General features: G+C 46.6%; 1 protein-coding gene across 1 annotated transcript in view; it reads left to right on the top strand.

Moving 5' to 3' along the window:
* The first annotated feature begins 6,629 nt into the window (after positions 1 to 6,629).
* DOCK1 (dedicator of cytokinesis 1) overlaps positions 6,630 to 20,155 on the top strand; it is a 455,243-nt gene continuing 441,717 nt past the window's right edge. The window contains exons 1-4 of the mRNA XM_012807800.1: positions 6,630 to 6,708; positions 12,124 to 12,164; positions 14,916 to 14,971; positions 19,409 to 19,505. The gene's annotated coding sequence lies outside the window, so the exon portion shown is untranslated. The remainder of the gene's footprint in view (positions 6,709 to 12,123; positions 12,165 to 14,915; positions 14,972 to 19,408; positions 19,506 to 20,155) is intronic.

Genomic DNA, 20,155 nt, shown 5'->3' with positions numbered 1-20,155 from the left:
GTTGTTAGATGCATGCCAGAAATGAGATTCAGGTTTTTATCCTTGAGATGCTCCCCAGTAAGCAGAAGAAACCCAGGTGATAGAGTGAGTGGTGTGATTCAGAACAGTTCTGGGAGGCTCTAACGCTGCCTAAGGCATTTGCTCTTTCTCCCCAAAAGATATGGGAGGACTGGGCTGAGGTCACACAGAAGCTGATAATGGCATGGCTGCCAGCCTCATGTTGAGGACAGAGTCTAGGAAACCCAGCCCCCAGCTCCAAATGGGGGCCTTCTGTCCTGTTTTTGTGTTAGTGGCACCAAATTCCCACTAGCAGTATTAGCAGTCGGGTGCTGAGCTGTTCACCGCAGTGTTGTTGCCAGTGTGGTATATGTGGTATATAGAGGGCTGATCTCTGCCCCAGGGTCACACTGAGAGGACCTGTACGTGGTCACGAGGTCTGACAGTGAAGTTCTCAAACTCATCCTGGAAGAAGTGCTCCATGCCTCATTGCTGAATGTCATCTTGGAAGTCCTCCCCTTGGGAAGCCGTTTGGTGACACTACCACCTTGTCTACCCTTCAGAGCAATTTTAGAATTCTTTTTCTGGATTGGCTATCAGAGCTGTCATTGTACAAGGTCTGACAGTTGAGTTCATGAACTCATTCTAGAAAAAGTGCTTCATACTTCATTGCTGAATATCCCTGCTCTGGTCACCAAGTAGCTGAGGATAGTACTGAATATCCCTGCTCTGGTCACCAGGTAGCTGAGGATAGTACTTGACCATAATAATATTCAGCAATGATGGATGTAGAACATTTTCTAGGATGAGTTCTCCAATTTAATTGTCCAGCATCTCATATCATGTTCCACTTCTCTGTACATGGTGTGTCCTGAATGGCACAGTGTGTGAAAGGGCTGTTCCTTGGAGACTAGGCTGGGGGCTAACTTTGCTATCTGGGGTTACATCTGGCTGAACTCTGACCCCAGCACTGGCTCCATATGGCCTGGAGCAGGGGTGGATAGAGGCGGGGGTGATGCTGAGTGTAGGGTACCTGTATGGACCAGGCAGTCTAATGCTAAGTGTAAGGTACCTGCACGACCGGGTAGTCAGGTAGGGTTTGTGCAGCTCAAGGGCAGGCAGGTGGAGCTTTAGGAAGAAGCCTGTAGGGGGCCAGGCAGGGCCCTGGCCTGCCAGCTCTGAGAAGATGTGTGCTGTTGAATATCTTTTTCAATGGAATGCAGGACAAAGGGAATGAAATCACAAATAGAGCAATTAATTTTCACAAATTGACTTTTTAAAAGAATTGATTAGCTTTTAAGTTGCTACTTGAAATCCTGAAGCCATGTTTCAAGGGTAAGTGGGATGGAGAGAGACCGAGCTGTGCTCATTTCAAGGAGTGTGTGGCTGAGCTCATGATGTGGGTGCTGGGAGGAGCTTTAGACCTGGGTGCTGATGGCAGGTTGTCTCCTTAGATGGAAAGGACTCAGAGCAGAACCAGGAAAGCTAATATCATGCTTCTTTTTCTTACTGATTAAGTCTCAGGCTCCTAGATCTTTCTGTAAGGGGCAGGAATGTTTTGAAGAAGAACATACGATGCAGGCTTTGCTTTTACTCTGTTGCAGACTGCACAAGGGGGAGTGCTTGGGGATCTGGTTAAATTCAGTGAATTTTTATTGCGTGCCTGCAAGGCATGGTGTTAGCTACTGTGGGGAATCCAATGATTAATAAATGTTTACTTCCCTGAAGGAGTTTGTGATCTAGCGGGAGAGACAGACACAGATGAGCGGCTCTGCAAGGTTGTGGGGGTGGCACAGAGAAAATAGGAAAGTTCAGGAGCAAGCAATTAATTCAGGTATCTGTATAACTTGGTTTTTGGTAGAGGGAGGAAGAATGCAGATAGCACCTGGAGAAGGATGTATAATTAAGGGCGGGCCTTGTAGACACGTGGGGTGGTCAGAAGTGGAGGGAGGAAAGACATTCTCCCGGGTAGGAGCAGCTTGTGGCAGGTGTGGGAGGGAAGGTGGAGCCAGAGGAGGGTGAGTGGGCTGAGACGGGATGGAAAGGTAGGTTGAAGTAAGATCCTGCAGGGCTGTGACTGCTGAGCCAGAGATTTGCTGTCATTGAGAAGAACCAAGAAATGGTGCAGTGTTTGGAGGGAGAAGAAGGCAGCCCTGGTGGAGAGAAGAAAAGAGAGTTTGTACATCTCGCTGGAGGTGGTGAAGGCTCAGGCCAGGCATTGTGGGTGCAAAGGAAGACAGGACTGAGGGGAGGGGTATCACATACAGTCCCCCATTCCAAGGGAGGCTGGTGCTGCGCTCTTTCCAAGACGTGAATGAGATGCGAGGACCATGTCCTCTAGTGGGTGCCAAATCCCCACAGCTCAGAAAAGTGAAGAGGAAAAACCTGAGTGAAAAACCTGAGAAAGGTCGCCATCTTTGTACCATGCCAAGCGAAGACGTCTTTACCAGATGCCATTTGTCATTCTCATCCTTCATAAAGAAGATACTGCTTCTCATCCTCTGCTTATCCCCTAAAAAGGGGCAGCTTTGAGAGGTCAATTGGCGGTGCCCATAGCTCAGTGAGTAGGGCGCTGGCCACATACACTGAGGCTGGTGGGTTTGAACCTGGCCCGGGCCTGCTAAACATCAATGACAACAACAACAACAAAAATATCTGGGCATTGTGGTAGGTGCCTGTAGTCCCAGCTACTTGGGAGGCTGAAGAGAATTGCTTGAGTCCAAGAGTTTGAGGTTGCTGACACCATGGCACTTTACCTTGGGCTATAGCTTGAGACACTGTCTCCAAAAAAAAAAAAAAAAAAAGAAAGGTCAAATTATCAGATGAGGAATAGTCATTTACATTACATACTTCCTGGTTTATTTTAACAAGTTCTGTTCATCATCCGTTTTTTTCTCATACCACTCAAGAACTGGGAACCACAGCCCCGGACCTGGCTGGGTCTGGTGCCTACAGTGGCGATTCCTGCTCCAGCTGCCCAGGGAGGGACTAAATTCACCACAGAACACCACTTTTAAATTGTTTGTCACAGACCTGCTTGTACTAGTTTCCTACTATTGTCTTAACAAATTGCCACAAACTTGGGGGGGGCTTAAAACAACCCCAAGTTATTACCTCAGTCCAAAACTCAGGGTCCCAGCAGGGCTGTGCTCCCGCTGGAGGCTGTAGAGGAGAACCAACTTCTTTGCCTTTTCGGTTTGTAGAGGCCCCTCCGTTCCTTGTTTTGACTCTCTCCGTTTTCTCTTAGAGACAGAGTCCTGCTGTGCCGCCCAGGCTGGCGTGATCACAGGTCATCGCAGCCTCCACCTGCTCAACTTAATCCATCCTCCCTCAGCCTCTCAAATAGCTGGCACTAGACATGTGCCACCACACCTGGTTAATTTTTAAAATTTTTTGTAGAGATGGGGTCTTGCTGTGCTGCTCAGGCTAGTCTCAAGCTCCTGGTCTCAAGCGCTCCACCTGCCTTGGTGTGAGCTGCTGTGCCTGGCCTGCTCCCTCATCTGGGTCCCCTTGACTTCATTTCCTCTCTTGACTCTGACTCTTCCTCTTACAAGGACCCTGGTGATGACATTGGGTCCAACAGAAAATCCAATATTAATCCCCTTATCTCAAGATCCTGAACTTAATCACACTTGCAGTATTCCCTTTGGCCACCTGTGGTGCATGCTCACCGGGTCGGGGTTTTGGATATGGGTGTCTTTGAGGGCCCATATTCTCTCTGCTGTGCTTAACCCCCTCTTTCCTACTCCCTGCCCAACTACTCTTACATAGTTGAGTCTTAATTATATGTGGATGGTTCAGTCATAATCCTAGAACTAGAGCGAACACTGAGTGTTGTGGGCTTGACTCTGATTTGGGGGCCACCTGCATAACCTCCTGGGGCTCCTTTATAAAATTATGAGTCTTTTGGTTCCTCCCATGGTTAAATTTGAAATTTCTATATCCATGTATGTATGAGATTTATATCACTGCTTTTTAGCGCCTATTACAGGGATTTGGAATTTTAAGCATAAAACACTGAGGAAGGAATTATGTCCACATGCTTTACAAATTCACATGTGCCTGAAGGTATTTACACTTGATGTGCTCATTTTATTTAATTTTTGACATTTTTCTTTTCATCTATAGCAGAATAGGCATGCGGGCAGGGATGTTGTTAAAAACTGTGGTAAGTGGGTTGATGGTTCTTACTGGCTTAGGGTATGGTGAGGCTGGTAGGGAAAGTTCAGCATCTGTGCTGGGCGTCCTTTACCTGATGCAGTTATTTCTTGTTGAAGATTGACTACAAAATGACAAACTTAATCACTACTAATAATCATGTTTGTCATTTGAGGCCGCTTATGGTTTATGAATTTGAGGGAAAATACCTGAGAGAATAGAATTTGCAACATGGGTTTGCCTTTTGTTACTGTAAAAATTTTGCAAAGGTGTGGTAGTGTGCTTGCTTTGGCTTTTAAAAAAGAACTCTGATAGCGATAGTCTTTGGAGCAATAAAAAAATACAACCACAATAAAAGCCTTCGACATTAACTGAGGGTTCAAGGCAGGCCCTATTGGGCCAGATCTGGCAGGCACATCATTTCCTTTAAGATGGGAAAGACACACAATTCTATGAGGGTGGTATCGATATCCTTATTTTAAAGATTAAAAAATAGGAGAGAGAGAAAGCTAGGTCATTTGCTGAAGGGCACTCGGGTCTGCAGGGGTAGAGGTGTTCTGTCCATTTTGGTTATTCCTGGAGACCGTGAATACTAACAACATGGCATTTGCATGGACCTGAAATTCTAGACTTTGCAGCCTGAGATGCAGGCAAATGGGTTTTTAAATCCTTTGTACAACTAGGCACCGTCCTGTCCTTGGAGGTGGGCTTGAAACAGAGGAAGTGTGTGATCTCTGCTCTTTGGTGGTCTTTCCTTTGGTAGGGGACATCTTAATACACACACCTGAAAAAAGATGGGCTCACATAGAAGAAAATGGAAAGGGGATCAGGTGTGGTGTTCGTGATGTTTGGGGGAACAGAGTTGAAAGAGCACATGTGTTGGGCGTATGGTAGCTTCCTTGGCAAGGTGCACCCAGTGGCCATGCCCGGGTGGCGAGGGAGGTTGGTACCCACAGGTGTAAGGAAGGACCTAGGGATGGGAACGTGTGGTGGGGAGGTGTGGTGCAGTGAGGTGAGAGGGTCCAGGTTGGGTGGGTGGGGCCTACTGTGCTTCCCGGAGGAATTTGCTCGTGATGTGGTCAAGGCAAATTTTAGAAATGCAACACTGTAAAGGTGACACTAAGCATAGCCTGGTCTGGCTGGCCTGTTAGGAGGGATAGATGAGAAATTCAGTCTGGAATTTTGAAGATAAATTTTACATTGAATGTTACATCCTTTTTGGTAGAGTCCGTTGTGTAGGAGGAACACCACTATATGTGTATACACACACATACAGACATATATGTGTTTTAAATTGAGAGTGGGCTAGTTGAATACTTTCTGGATTAAAGTAAAATCCTTTTACCTATGAAAGTTGCCTTTACTCCATACTGCTTGAGCAGAAGTGTGGTTTGAATTGAATGGTATGACTTTTTAGGTGGTTACCTAGGAGAGATATGACCCTTTTGCAAAAGAGGAACAGCTTTAGGTCAAGAGAACGCTCAGAATTTCAGACGTTTCTTGGATATTAGTGTCAGTTTTTTGTTTTTTGTTTTTGGCCGGAGCTGGGTTTGAACCCCCCACCTCTGGCGTATGGGGCTGGCACCCTACTCCTTTGAGCCACAGGTGCCGCCCAATTAGTATCAGTTTTAAGCATTTCTTTACACTGAATGTATTTTGTCTGCTATGATTATAATATCGCCTATTGGCTAAAATTCAACATTGCTATATGATAAAATAATATTTTTTATTCATTTGGTTTCCAAAGACTATTCAATCCATGTGCAAAATAAAGATAATCTATTATTGGTGGAAATAAATAATACTATATGAAGTTAGGAAGTGCTGTTCACAGTGGCCTCAGTTTTCTTCCGATTATAAACGTTTGCTGTATGGAGTATTATTCAGAAGGTATGGAGTCCTTCTTCAGAAGGAATGAAGTTCTGATGCCTGGTCCTGGATTGACCTGGAGAACATTATGCTGAGTGACAGAAGTGGGACAGAAAAGGGCAGACACTACTCTATGATCGCACGCTTCCGTGATGTCCCGAGAGTGGTCAGATTCACAGGGAGAGACTAGATTACCCAGGGTTAGGGATTACTGCTTACTGAGGGCATGGTTTCTTTGTGGAGTGAAGAAAAGGTTTTGGATATGGGGGGATGCTTGTACAACATTGTGAATATAGGTAATGCCACTGAACCGTGTGCTTCAAAGTGGTTAATGTGGAAAATTTTACATTACACGGATTTCACCCCAATAAACAAAGTCACTTAAAGTTCTTAGGGGTAGGTATGAATTTCCTCTACTTAAACTATTGGCTCTTTATATTTGTCTCTGAAAGTAAAGGCTACTCTTGTGGGTATCAGAGAGAATGATCTAGGCAGAGACTGTGTTTCAATAGTAAAACCAAACAACCTTAAATGAAGAAAAAACAACCCTGCACAGTCACTTCTACCTGGACTAATGTATTTTCCTTCTTCCCATTACAGCCTTTTATAACTACGATGCCAGGGGCGCCGATGAGCTTTCTTTACAAATCGGAGACACAGTGCACATCTTGGAGACCTACGAAGGTGCGTACACAGGGTGGTGCCTTGGGGGGCGTGGCACGGCATTACCCTGTCACAGATACATAAGCAATCGGGTTTTGTACTCATGATCAGTTTTTTTTTTTGCAGATAGATGATTTTTCAGGTCAGAGTAGTGAAGCTGTGTATTCTTCACGTAATGTTTCATTAAGATCAACTTAAAAGCAAAGTTCCCATTTTAGCATCATCAAGAAGGCTCATTAGCTCCTTACTTGCACGTGTATGTAAACCTTGACTGTTAATAACTGACTGCCTGATAATAATTATGTTTAGCACACTTCATTGTTTTATTTGATATGAATCATGAGTTCTCTCAAATGCCCTCAGATTTGTTAACGGCATGTCTCAGAGGAACCGTAATTTTCACCTTTCTTTCTTTTTTTAAAATCTGTAATTCCCACTTTCTTAGGGAAGAGCAGACCGCTGTCACAGTTCTGTGGGATGCAGTTCAGTGAAGCAGTCGGTATAATTATCCAATAAATAAACTGTTGGGAGCAGTGGTTTTCCAGTGTTGTTGGTCTTTCAGACACTTGGTGTTCATTTTTTGTGTTTTGCACGTACTTTGAGGCCACTTTTTGTTCTGTGCTGGTTATTGTTGCACAGAAGGGAAGCAGCGATGGGCTTGATTTTTTAAAAGATTGCTCAGATTTTTGTAAGATTGTGTTTTTGTGTTGTTGGCTTAATTTCCTGCTTGAAGGGGTGTTTCCCATATAGCATGTGAATAAAAACCTCTGAATAGAATGGATAATTTCTGTAGCAAATCTGCTTTTGGGTTATGTTTAGCAAAATCCTTCCAGGTGGGAGGTGGGCCTAGAGGAGGAAATCATAGACATCTCATGGTCATCAACAAATCAAACTTCCAACTTGGTCCTTGAATCTACTTTGCAAGGAGTGAAGCAGTGGCCAGCTATGGTATCCCTTGAAGACCTATCCAAAGACCCATCCGAGAAGTACAAACCTGTTACAAGACTGATATTTGCCACCCGTAATTGCCCATGTGATGTATATGGACTTAGAATTCCATTCCATTTGCACTTTTTACCCTAAAGAAGTCCTATCTGGAAAAAAAAGTCAGCTTTCATGGCCTGTGCCCGGACGCCAGTGTAACTCTGCAGAACCAGCCCCTGTCCCTGAGTGAGTGAGCAGCTGTGACAGGCATTCTGCTTGTTTTCCGTTTACAAGCTGACAGCTGGGTTTCTTATCTCCTCTCAGTACACATCGCCAGTGGCCGAGCGGAAACAGAGAGAAATTAAGCAGGGGTAGAGGGTCAAGCCTCTCATCCCAGATGCTTTTCTGATCTGAAGGGAAATGGTCTTCTATCTTTTATTTTTGCCGCCGGTCAGTTGAAGTTGAAATCCTGCTTAATAAACATTGGGCACTGATGTCATTCATGACTAGTTTACAATTTCCTGGGGAGCCAGGGTATGTGGAGACTGCAATTCCTTGTTCAGAAGAAGAATGTGCTCTTTGAACGGTGGAATACTTAAGTGCATCAGTGGTCCTTGTCATCCTTTTAACTTCAAAAAAACTGATGAAGTTTTAAAAAATTTGACTTTATGGCTGACATATGATAAGGGGACTATAATGAATGTTCATTTTTTTTGACTAGTCAAGCACCTTAGATTCTGATTAAAATATTTCAGTCTTTTACAAAGAGTCTTTAACATAAAATGAATTCCTTTTCCTTGACAACTACCTTTCTGGTTTTAATCAGAGTCTGATCAGAGAAATGAATTTGGGGATGTCATTTCCAACTTGGGGAAATTTGGTGACTTTATTATCATTATAAGAAAGCAGAGGAATGTACTTCCACCTGTGTTCCTGCTGCTGCTTGTTCTGTTTAAATTTCATGATTTGTATGAGACTGGCATTTTCTTTCCTTTCCTCCGCTCCTCTCTTTCCTACAGGATTTTTCTGTTTGTTACGTTTTCTTTCTCTGTGTGATCTGTCTCAGGATGTAACCGAGCTTGCTCTAGAGGATATAATTTCTAGGTGATCAGTCTTTATTTTAAGGTTCACAGAACACATTTACCTTCAACTTATGGTTAATTTCTCTTTCTTGGGCTCATGAAGACTTAGAGCAGAGAAGAAAGAAAAGGAGCTTTGCAGGTGACTGTGTGGATGGGAGCAGTCCCTGCCTTTAAGCAGTGTCCAGGGTCAGCAGGGCCATATCCTAGATGTTTGTTAAGTGACACATTTTGGCTAAAGGTCTGCTCGGTTCCATAGGGCCCCTAGGGACCAGATCCTGAGGCATTGCACAAAGATTCAGAAGTTATCCTTTTGATTCAGCCACAACACTTGAACTTATTCAAATTTTTAAAAGTGATAATGGTAATATTTTCTTCCAAAATGACTTGCCAGCTGTTTTCCTGTGCTGGACCATGTCCTCGTTGAGTTCGGGGCCTGTGTCTTGGGTGGACGTCTCTTCTTTGGAGCTGGTTTATGGACCAAGTGGGAGCCACTCACAAGCCCTGCCAGGGAAAATTCAATTCTACTGGCTGAGAGTCTTCCCACCTCCAAATGCATCCTCTGTCATCCCCCTGGAGCCTTCCTTCACTCCCGTGTGCAAATCCATTGCTAGATGTCCTTTCCTGCTCAGGCTAAGGTCTCTGTCATGCGGTTCACTTTGTGGTTGACCCCTGGTTGCCTCAGGGCCCTTCCACTCTGTGAGCTCACAGAGGGTTTCTGTATTCCTGCTGCCTCGTGCAGTCTTTGGCATATAATGCCTGGGCTCAGTTAGTTGATGGAATAACACAAAAAATCCTGGGAAGGAAAACCCTAGATTTTTGTTTTGTTTAGGAAGGACAGACAGGAAGGAAAGAAGCTAACATCTGTTAGCATCCATGTAAAACTCAAGGCTCCCTGCCTTGTACTCACTCCCTACTCCCTGTAGAAGATACTTCTGCTAGGTTTGAAGGGGACTCGCTGGTTTGCCTGTGTCTGTGTACTGTTTGGTGCGCTGCATATATATATATATATATATATATTTATTTATTTATTTTTGTTTGTTTGTTTGAGATAGTTTTACTTTGTCATCCTCAGTAGAGGGCTGTCATGCCCTAGCTCATAGCAACCTCAGAATCTTGCGCTCAAGCAATTCTCTTGCCTCAGCCTCCCACCAGACTCCAGGTGCCCAACATAAGGCCCAGCCAGTTTTTGAGAGACGGGGTCTCGCTCTTGCTCAGACTGTCTTGCTCAGACTGGTCTCGAATTTGAGCTCAGGCAATCCACCTTCTTCAGCCTCCCAAGTGCTGGGATTACAGGCGTGAGCCGCCGCACCTGGGCCTGGTGTGCGTGTATGTTTAACGTATGTAAGTCTGGCTGCAGCTCGTCCTGCTTCCTGCTGTCTTCCTAGGGCTCTGTTTGAAAGTGTGCTCCTGTGGGCTGTGTCTTCTGAGACCATCCGCGGCCCTCACTGCTTCACATGTGTGTCTGTGGATTGGCCCCCGTTCCTGCCAGCCGAGATCTTGCTGCCGTGAGCAGCCTGGGTCCTTCCCGCTGTGCATGGGCACCTGGGTATCTCTGGGCCACGTTCCCAGGAGTCTGGGGTGTGGGCTGCAGGCCGTGGATGAGTGCGTTAGGGCTGCAGTCTGCTCCGCCTGCAGACCCAGGGCTGCCACACCTGCGGTGTTTGGTTCCTGAGTCTCCCTGTGCAGCTACCTTGTGTTTTCAGTTTTCATTTCTCTGATGTTTATTATTAGGCATAAGCATCTCTTGTATATTAAGTCTTTTTGGTCTTTTCTGTACATTGTTCACAAACTTTGTTCATTGTCTTACTTGATTGCTGTCTTTTTTTTTTTTTTTTGTCTCTTTGCAGTATTTTTTTGTATGTTCTTAGGCCGTTAATCCTTTGTCAGTTTCAGAAAAAGGGCAGATCAATGCTGGAAATGCGGGAAGGATATCATAATAGGATGAAAAACAGTTCTTTGAATTGAGTAAACACTGCTTTTGAATAACTCATTACACGGACTTTTCTCTTTCAATTTTGTAGTCTGTGAGCTCTGTCACAGATGGGCACTGATTCCGGGCTGGCTTATTGAAACCACTGACCTCGACAATAAGGCTATCAGGAGATAAAATCCTTCAAGCGTGTGGCTGAAATTTAGACATTTTGTACCTCTGAGCCCCCAATCAATCTCTTTAGTTTCTATGTCGAGAAAGTGAAGTGGCTTCAGTTGGTCATTCCTGGGTCTTAGCAAGTCCTTAACAAGGGTCTAGGCAGTTTCTGTCTCCTTCTCTGGATATTTAGAAAACATTTGTTTGATAATCCCTTGAGGATTTCTCTCATTTTAACACAATTATTTTCTGGTTCCCGATCATCCTCTTCAGCCCAATTTGAGGGGCGGCGGCTGCAGCCTCGGCCCATTTTCAGCCCTCTCTGAGTTTACTCTCTAACCTCACAAACTGGGTTCCTGGGGGTCGACTTTTTGAGAGTGGAGAAAACCTCAGTATTTGGTTACTATGTGGGAATTTACCTTGGCCCCGTGCTCTCTGCCAAAGGGCCCCTTCTACATCTGCGTGACAGACTTGGGCTTTGTCTCTGAGCCTTTGGGTTGATTTCTAGAAGCAGGTAGTGGGTAGTGACTTCGGGTGTGGGATGAAAATATCCCCCTGATGTCACGTGATGAGGGCGGTCAGAGATTGGTTCCTGGCCACAGAGCCCTGGGCCTTTGTGGGGACAGATTTCTGACCTCAGCGTGAGGAGGGTGCCAAGGGTGTGGTCAGCTCTGCTCTGTCGTCTGAGAGACTCCCCGCTGAGTTCACTGCGTACCCACCGTTCTAGAAGGCCCTTCCTCCTGCTCTGTCCCCTTTCTCTTGCCATGTGGAGGGGCCCGGAGGTGGGAGCTGGGCCAATCCCGAAGGTGGTAGGTGGCCTGTGTCCCCGGCACTTCCTGCTGAGGCCATATTTTTGGCACAGAAAGTACTTTGTGAGGTTGTGGCCGCTCGAGGGAAGAGAGAGGAAGTTCTCTCTGAATAGGTTTTCTGTTTCCGGGCAGCTCTTGGTGATGTGGAGATGCTGGTGTGTCCACTGGGAGAGAGCCTGGTCTAGCCCTGGCAGAGGGAGAGACAGGAAAATGCTACACAAGGAGCCCAGTCAGGGCGAGTGGCCAATAGGACAGGCCCTCTCGGAACTGTGCATCTTAATGTCACTGCAGCTCCAGGGCTGTGTGAGGCATGGGGACAGGAAGGGGAGCAGCCTGCGTGAGGGTCACTCACCGTGCTCCAAGGACACCGTCCAGATGCCCCATCGTTCTCTCCAAAGCATGAGGCTTATTGAATTCTTGTGACAAACTCACTTCTCTGGTTCTGCAAAACAATGAGTTCTGTGTCCCGTGAAGTTGTTGTGGAGACCCTGCCGCGGCTCTTTGAACTAACTGTTTCTACCTTGTGTTTGTCTAGGCTGGTACAGAGGTTACACCTTAAGAAAGAAGTCGAAGAAGGTAAGCCCGTTTTATTAAACACGACGCGTGTCCCTTCATACATCACACTGGGAGAGAAAACCAGTTCTATCTCATTCGTGTCTAAGAGTTTTACTTCTGTATCTCTCCCTCCGAATTTTAAAAACTATATGGGTGGGAATGTGCACTGTCTGGCGTTGTTTTCTCCTGAGACAGGTTTGTACCGGGAATGGCAGCTTCCCCTGCGCAGGTGAGATGCTGGGTTGTGACAGAGTGCTGGCCACTCTTCTCTTGCTTTCCTGATAGAATTTTGCACTCCTATTCAGGCACTGTTTGTGTTAGAGACTCATCTGGGTATAATGACTCCAGGAAAGGAAGATAATGCTCACAGTTTTCAACCTTATACTGTGCTTGATGAATTCGCCAATTTGCAGAGCTCCTGTGTGCTCATTTCCTTCTAGTTTCTGTTTTTACTCTGCTTCAGTCCGGGGTGAGCACAGGGGCTCTCTGCTCAGCCAGGGCAGTTTGCATGCACAGTGGTTTGAGTTTCTGAAACTAAGTTTTGTAATGACACCCTGGAGCATCGTGGTGGACACTCCTGCACACCATTCTGTTGTGGCTTCAACGTTCTTAGCCTCACAAAACCTAATTATGGCTCTCCTGCTTCATTTTACCATGTGATGATGTTGAAGTCACATCCATTCTAAACCGTGGTCTGGCTGTCCCCGTTAACTTCTATGTTCTGATATCTAATTACACTTGACGGATGGTTCATTTTACTTCTATGTCTTAAATTTGCCTCTCCTTTTGGGGTTGGACTCTCAATTGTGGTTCTGAGGCTGTAATAAGGCTTCTGGAGTCTAGCAGCTCAAGAGCAAAGGCCTCTCCTCCCAACCCTGCCAAGCTTGGCCTGGGCTGTGGGTCTCTACCCATCCCGTGGCCTGCAGCTTTGAGGTTCAGACAAGATATCTTGCAACCAGGTGGATGGTGGAATAGATTTATCCAGGAAAGTTCTATTTTCACACTGATTCCTCTTTCTGCCATCGAGCGTGTTCCTGCAGACAAAGCCCCGAGTTTCATCTGTAAAGGAGCAGTTGGAGACTTGAGTATCATCTCTCAGGACGGAGCTTTTGCTCTTGGACTGGGCATGCTCCAGACAAGCCATTCACTTTTCCTTGATGTTTTATTTGGTTCTTGTGCTCACCTTCCAGTTTGGGGTCTCTCTATTCCCGATGCTATGCCGGTGCCCGTGGGTGCCTGCTGGGTGCCCACATATAGCAGCTCATGGACAGGGTAGAGCTGGGTAGCGTGTGGCCTCGAGGAATCCCGACTCTGGGATTGAGCAACCTTAGTATAGATATTTACAAATAAGCAAATTGTAAATTGGGGCCTGGCCTGAATGGCCCCAGCTTAAGTTGCTCATTCCAAAACTCCAGGGGTGTCCATCCTCATCCAGCCCCCTGTGGCTCTATGACTCTCCAGGGGGTTTGTGGAGGCTGAGGGGTTATCTCTGCCTGGGGACAGGGGCAGGGCTGGGATTGGCTTGTTTTCCTCGCCTCTCTGGGTGCACACTGCTGTTTCATGGAAAGATGCCCACTGTGCCCTGCACCCATCCTCGGATTTGGAGGTGTCCTGGACACCTGGGACCTGGACGGGCAGGCAGCCCAGTGCTGGGCTACCCCAGTCCTCTCTGCGGCCCAGTCTCCAATTCTCTGCCTGCCGCCTTCCCTCTTTGTGTAATTCTTCTCTATAGAATTCGGCCGCTTTCCTGGCAGGCTGGAAGAACATGAATCAGTGGCGCTTGCCAGGTCTGTTCTCCCCGCTGCTTCCTCCTCTGCCCCGGGCCCTTCCCCAGCACGATTAGTAGTTTGGTTTCTGGTTCTTCTGTGTAAATGCCAGGGAGACCCAATTGGAAGTTCCCGTTTCCAGCACAGGTACCTGGAAGCCACAGGGGTGCCACTTCGTGGTGTCTGCCGTGGGCACTAACCCTCCCACAGGCAGTAGCTTTTGTGGTGCTGCCCAAGACCCGAGCCTGCCTTTCCTGTGCTCGCCTCTGCTTTTCTCCGGGGTGGGGGGGGTTATCTTGCTTGTTCATGAAGCAGGACCCACCCCCCTGATAAAGCTCCTCTTGGTACTTCCCAGATCATTCCTGACACTATGAGTCTTGTTGAGAGACTGTCTCCCCTGGGCTTGGTTCTGTTGGGCCCCTGGGTGCTCTGTGCTTTGGAGACTCAGAGCCCTGCTGAACGGAAGCTGGTCTCTCCGCCCGACTCCTGCAGCTGTGCAGATTGGGTAGAATCTGGCCCACTTTCCTGTATTTTCCCAATGACCCCTCTTGGGAGATCTATAAGAACCTCCTGTGGGTCTAGGTACATGGTCAGTGTACAAGAGACAATCATTAATTTAAACCAACTTTTGATAAAATTTGTCATCAAGAATTGCTTTTTAGGCATCTGTTGTACTTCGATCTGCCTGTGGCAGGGTCAACAGTAGAGGAGGTGTGAGCCACAGAGATGACCACCTGCTTCTGCCTTTGTGGAACTTCTCCTTTGAAAGCATATTGTCTGTCTCCTTCTGAGACCCCTCCTGGTGTGCAGGCTGGTTGAGTTGCTGTCTTTTCCACTTCTTCACCATTTCTTTGATATGTTGTACATGGGGCTGCCGAAGACTTGCAGAATTAATAGTGATCCAGCCACCTCTACCCCTACCTTTTTGGGACTGTTGTTTGATTTTTGATCAGTATTCATATTGGTAATATAATCTGCTATCTTTTTTTTTTTTTTACCCCTAAAGGGTATATTTCCGGCTTCATATATTCATCTTAAAGAAGCGATCGTTGAAGGAAAAGGGTGAGTCTAGTCTTCACGTTCAAATGAAGAATTGCGGCTATTCTATTTCTTATTCCTGCTCTTATGTGTGGGAGGGTAATAGTAGGGAGTTAGGACAATGGGTGTGGTTGGCTAATTTTGGGAAGGAGAAGGGGGACTTGTAATTCGGAGTTGTGGATGACGTGACTTTGATCTATGAAGAGTCTAAAGTCAGCATCATAAGTGTAGTCATCCTTGAAACCGAGGTCAGTTTCGGAAAGCACTGGCCCTGATGCTCTGTGAGGACCCCCATTTGGCAGAGATTCCACAGTATCCTCCCCTGCTCTGAGTCCTTTTTTAGGGAAGACTTTGCAGGATGTGATACAAATGGAATTTAGGGTATGGCAACAGTTGTTAAATTGGGACATGTATGAATTTACATTTTGTTTAATTGTGATGTATGTTTCCTAGAGGTCATAAAACTGATGTATAAGATCATTAAAAGGACATTTGCGGAAGAGGAACCCATTAGGCAGGAATGGCAAATGAATAACCAGGTGTGAACTTGGAAGAAGGAACATTAAAATGTTTTCTTTTTTTGTCTCGGCTCCGTCTTCACACTCAGTTAAATATGTAAATTATAAAATTACTAATCATATGATTACTGCATAATGACATCTCTTTGGCTGATTACAAAATTGCCTTTCCAGGCTCTGTACCCTTAACACATGAAAAGGGCCGCGCAGGTTCTGTACTCGCGTGATGCATAATTAAAAGGGAGAAAATAATTTAGAGGCATGAATGGTGATGACCTGCAATACGGTATTTTTTTAGACAGATAAAATGTTCTCTATGCAAAGCTTTAAGGGGAAGAAAAAGAAAGGAACGTTTTGGAACTTCTACCCTATTGTGGAAATAACTGGATAAAGTGTGCATTTGACGTACTTTGTATCAGAATCCTCACACACGTCAGACTGTGTAAGATTGATTTCTTTTTTAAAAGCCGCTTGATGTACACAAATGAATATATGTAAATTGTAATTGTGAAGCGTGAGAATAAGGTGAATAAGAGATCATTCCAAATCTCAATAAACGTGTCACACCACCCAGACGGGCCAACAGAGACACGTTCGGTTCCTTTTACAGGGTCTTCTGGACTCAGGGGCCCCACTGTGGGCAAGTGAACAGAGAGATGGTGAAATGAGCAGTTTGGACAGAACTGATTTCCTTCACGTGCTCTGGGTTCCTTGGGGTTGTTCCCACACTCTGTTCTTGGCCCTGCCTGTCTGCCTCAGGGCGTCCACTCAATCCTCGCTGCCCCCAGGCTTGACAGGTGACCTCAGCCTTCCTCCTTCCCCCAGGTGGCTGTGAACGGACGTGGACCTTGCCCTTGACTCCTTTTCCTGGTCGTTCCTCTTTTCCATTGCCCACACAGGCTACTCTGTTGTCCCCCCACCCCGCCTTCTTGCTGTCCGAGTTTATCACCCTCTTTTCTGCAGGGTCTGTTTTTCATGTGCTGCCTCTCCTGTCCGGTCTCCTTCAGGGTCTCCCTCGTGTGGACCCTCTTAAAGGATCTCCTGCCACGTCTCTCTCTTCTCTCTGCCCACAGGTCCTCTTTCATTCTCATGTTCCAAATGATCATGATATGCCTGTTACCACCTAGTCTGTATTTTTCCCCATAACCAAGGCAATCCCACCTCCCTCCCGCCTCCCTTCCACTGCCTCCCTATGCCCAGGCTTGGTGATGTCTTCTCGGCCCTCTTCCGGAGCTCCCCAGTAGCACTGGGTACCAGTGGCCGCCCTGTCACTGGGCACTCTGTGTAGGCTCAGATCCCCTCTGTCCTCTTTACAGCCTGGCCACCTCACTGTTGCCTTTGTCCCCTGCCCTCCACTCGCAGATAGTCTGACCTTGGCTCCTCCTGTTCCTTTGCTGTCCTCCCCTCCAGACATGGCCTCTGTTGCCCTCACCTTCAGCTGTTCCCTGTCTGTGGGTGACACTGAGATCAGGGCCTCCAGCTCCGACTCGTCATCTCGTCCAGTTATTCGGAGCCAAGTAACTAATAAGAATCGCCGTTGTTGGCTGGGCATCTGCTGTGTCCCGTTCATTGTCTTTTAAAACTAGTATTTTTTTGATTGATGAATGAAAATTATATGTATTTGTGGTATACATCACGACATTTTGAAGAAAGTATGTGTTGTGGGTTGGAAAATCAAGCTGGTTAGCACGTGCGTTATCTTACAGACTTGCCATTCATCTGTGGTGAGAAGAATCTGCTCTGAGCAGCTTTCAAGTATCTAATACATCACCATTAACTATGGTCACCATGTTGTAGGTAGAGCTCTGGGACTTACTCCTTCCCTCTAACTGAAATTTCCTATCCTTCTCCAGCGTCCCCCCACTGTGCCCCCGTCCCGGTCCTTTCCTGGATGCTCTGCCTGACACTGCCCCTCGGTCTTACAGCAGCCCTGGGAGCCTGGCATTGTTGGGTTTGAGTGTTCCTGATCCCTGGTGGGCAACAAGGTGGTAACGAGGATAACACAATAAAGCCAGATCCAGTAGTTTGGCATGTAATCCAAGGACAGATGAGGCCCCACAAAAGGTGGGAAGGTGAGAAGGAACCAGAACCGAGACCAGGACATGGTGCCAGCACTGAGGGCCTGTTCTTTTTTTTTGGAGACAGTCTCACTCTCTTGCCCAGGCTAGAGTGCCCTGGTGTCAGCCTTGTTTACAGCAACCTCAGATTCTTGGTTCATGTGATCCGCTTGCCTCAGCTTGCTGAGAACTACAGGTGCCTGCCATGAGGCCTGGCTGGGTTTTTGTAGGGACAGGGTTGGACTCTTTTTTTCTTTGTGTGAGACAGAGTCTCACTTTGTTACTCTCTGTAGGGTGCTGTGGTGTCACAGCTCACAGCAACCTCAAACTCTTGGACTTAAGCCATTCTCTTGCCTTAGCCTGCCAAGTAGATGGGACTACAGGTGCCGGCCACAATGCCTGGCTATTTTTTTTATTGTTGTTGCAGTTGTCATTATTGTTTAGCAGGCCTGGACCAGGTTCAAACACACCAGCCCTGGTGTAATTGGCTGGTGCCCTAACCACTGAGCCACGGACACTGAGCCCAGGGTCTCACTCTTGCTCAGGCTGGTCTTGAAGTCCTGAGCTCACGGGATCCTTCTGCCTCCGCCTCTCAGAGTGCTGGGATTACAGGCATGAGCCCAGGCCCCCGTCTGTGGTGAAAAACGTTCTAACTGTGCCCCAAGCTTCTCGTAACCAGTGTGAGGAGTGCCTGGTGGACTCAGCGTGAAGATAGCCCAGTTGCTAATAAATGTACGAGGTACCTGTGGTGTGAACTCCCTCCCTGTGGGTTTTGTGAGGACACACTGGGGAGTGTGATGAACCACATGTCCATTAGCATCCTTCCCGGGCAACTTGGTGACAGGCATGGCAGGGCTTCCCCTCCGTGGACGCTGATGGTCTCCCATCAGAGAGTCATTCTCAATAGCACTTTCTCGGGGGGTGGTCTTGTGTGCACATCTTGTTCTAGAACTTGCCACAAGACCAACTCTTTTTCAAGGACTCCCTCACCGTCAGTAAGTCATTGCAAGTTTGAACCCCGATTTTGAGCCAAACTAGGGATCCCTTCCATTGGTCTGGGTGCTGTGAAAATCAAAGGATGTAGTGTCCCTGGACACTGTCTTCTGGCTAGATTCTTCTCTGTTCAGGACACAGAGGACTTCTGGAGCCAGCCAGCCAGACTGGCCACCGCACACGCTCAGTCTCTCACCCAGTCCCAGGTAGTCTGAGCTGGACTCTGCATAGCACCTGACCTAGAGCATTTGCCAAGAAAACGATGGTCGACTTAATACAAACCAATATATTAAATACACGACGAGTTAAGAATAATTCAAGGGTTAACCTCTTGTGGTGGAGGGAAGAGGATAAGAGGATAATCAGAGTGGGGATCAGAGAGAATAACCACAGACATTTGAAAGCTGTGACCTCTCTCGTATTTTGCCAAGGATAACCGCTTCATGTATTATCATATAATGAGTTTTATGCATGATGGAAATGTAAAAATAATCTTAACCCAAACCTGCATTTTAATACCACACAGACCGCTTGCAATTTATGGCATCTTTAAGATAGATGGGTGCACGTATTATGAATACACTTTCCACTTGCCAGACCTTGACGTTCTGTGGACTTTTAATGGGATATTATTTGCTTCCTTCATCTTACCTTGACATACGAGGTAGATGGCTTTCGTGCAGGATAATGTATGAACATTCTCAAGTTCTGTACTTGTCATCTGTAGAGATGTATGTAGGTGCTTATCTGCATGAACACAGTCTTATTTGTATATTTTCTTTCCATTTGCTTAAATATTAAACTCCATGGCCTGGAGTTGGAGTGTACTGGGTGCAGTGCATAGCAGTTAATGAGATCGTGGACTCAGCTGCTTTTTTCTTCTTTCATCTCAGACAACATGAAACGGTCATCCCGGGCGACCTCCCCCTCATCCAGGAAGTCACCACCACGCTCCGAGAGTGGTCCACCATCTGGAGGCAGCTCTACGTGGTGAGCACAGTGGATGTTCAATCAAAGCCGAAAAATAGAAAAGGGGCTGGGTGCTGTGGCTCACGCCTGAAATCCCAACACTCTGGAAGGCCAAGGTGGGAGGACTGCTTGAGGCCAGGACTTCGAGACCTGCCTGGGCAACATTGAAAAACTCTAGTCTCAAAAAAAAAAAAAAAATATGCAGGTGGTGCATACCTGTAGTCTTAGTTGCTTGGGAGGCGGAGGCAGGGGATCACTTGAGCCTAGGAATTTGAGACTTCAGGGAGCCGTGATTATGTCCTTGCAGTCCCTCTTGGATAACAGAGCAAGGCTTTATCTCTGGGGGAAAAATAAATAGAAAATGTAATTTTTAGACCTTGCTGTGCCAATGAGATGTTTTTCTTTCCATGGGAACCTTAATAGTAGAATTTCTGGGACAGTTTCTAACTCAGAAAGGGCAAAGGAAGTGACGTGGCCTGGCCACTTTTGGGGACTATGTGCCCTTCACCTGCCTCATGTTGGGGTACAGCTGTGCTGTGTAATACACAGAGGCCCTGTGTCTTTCCTCGTGTTGGAAGGGGAAACATGCTCTCCGTAAGGCCCCTGGAACACAAGAGCAGGTAATCCGTGTTGACGTCGCCTCAGAGTTTATATTTTCTTTTTTTTTTTTT

This window comes from Otolemur garnettii, unplaced genomic scaffold, assembly GCF_000181295.1.
Source record: "Otolemur garnettii isolate 467f Iridium unplaced genomic scaffold, OtoGar3 scaffold00075, whole genome shotgun sequence".
In the NCBI taxonomy this organism is placed as follows: Eukaryota; Metazoa; Chordata; class Mammalia; order Primates; family Galagidae; genus Otolemur; species Otolemur garnettii.
Note: the sequence above shows the minus strand (reverse complement) of the source record. Positions and strands in the feature narration are given on the sequence as shown.